Below are 758 nucleotides of genomic sequence, written 5' to 3'. Positions count from 1 at the left end.
GTCTAGGTGTGGATCTCTTATGATTTTGCACATTTGGCGTCCAGTAGGCTTCTAGGATTTGGGAATCTGTCTCATTCTTCAAGTCTGGGAAGTTTTCTCATATTATTTCATTGAACAGTTTTCTCATTCCTTTGGTTTGGACCTCTATACCTTCCTGTATCCCAATGACTCTTAAGTTTGGTCTCTTAATGTTATCCAATATTTTTGGATGCTCTGCTCATGGTTTCTTAACAGTCTCGCTGAGCTGTCTATGTTCTTTTCGAGTTGAAATATTTTGTCTTCATTGTCTGATGTTCTATCTTCTAAGAGTTCTACTCTGCTGGTAGTATTCTTATTTGAATGTTTAATATTGTTTATTGCTTAAAAATATGGAATGCTTCACGAATTTGCGTGTCATCCTTGCGCAGGGGCCATGCTAATCTTCTCTGTATCGTTCCAATTGTAGTATATGTGCTGCCGAATCGAGCACTTGAGGACTCCTTAAGAGACTGCTCATACCCTGTGCAGGATTTAGTCCCAGTCAGGACACAGCATGGCCATGTGGGCCCCTGCTCATCTCCTTGGGCTCCTGCTGTTCTGCTTCCCAGGTAAGGAGGGACATTACTGGAGACTTACTTATCACAGTTTGGTCAGTGCTGCCTGGCTACTAATAAAAGTTCTCTTGTAACATAATGATCATAAGAATATTTATTTTTTTATGTTTCCAATGGCAGGTGTTAGATGGGACATCACAATGCCCCATTCTCCATCCTCCTTGC

General features: G+C 41.2%; 1 non-coding gene across 1 annotated transcript; it reads right to left on the bottom strand.

Annotated features, from left to right (window-relative positions):
- Positions 1-362: 362 nt before the first annotated feature.
- On the bottom strand, positions 363-469 carry LOC114080619 (U6 spliceosomal RNA). The gene has a single exon (XR_003580631.2). It is a non-coding gene; the product is annotated as a U6 spliceosomal RNA (small nuclear RNA).
- Positions 470-758: the final 289 nt, after the last annotated feature.

The sequence above is a fragment of the Marmota flaviventris genome, chromosome 14 (genome assembly GCF_047511675.1).
Source record: "Marmota flaviventris isolate mMarFla1 chromosome 14, mMarFla1.hap1, whole genome shotgun sequence".
In the NCBI taxonomy this organism is placed as follows: Eukaryota; Metazoa; Chordata; class Mammalia; order Rodentia; family Sciuridae; genus Marmota; species Marmota flaviventris.
The sequence above is the reverse complement of the archived record's forward strand: the minus strand, read 5'-3'. Positions and strand labels throughout refer to the sequence as shown.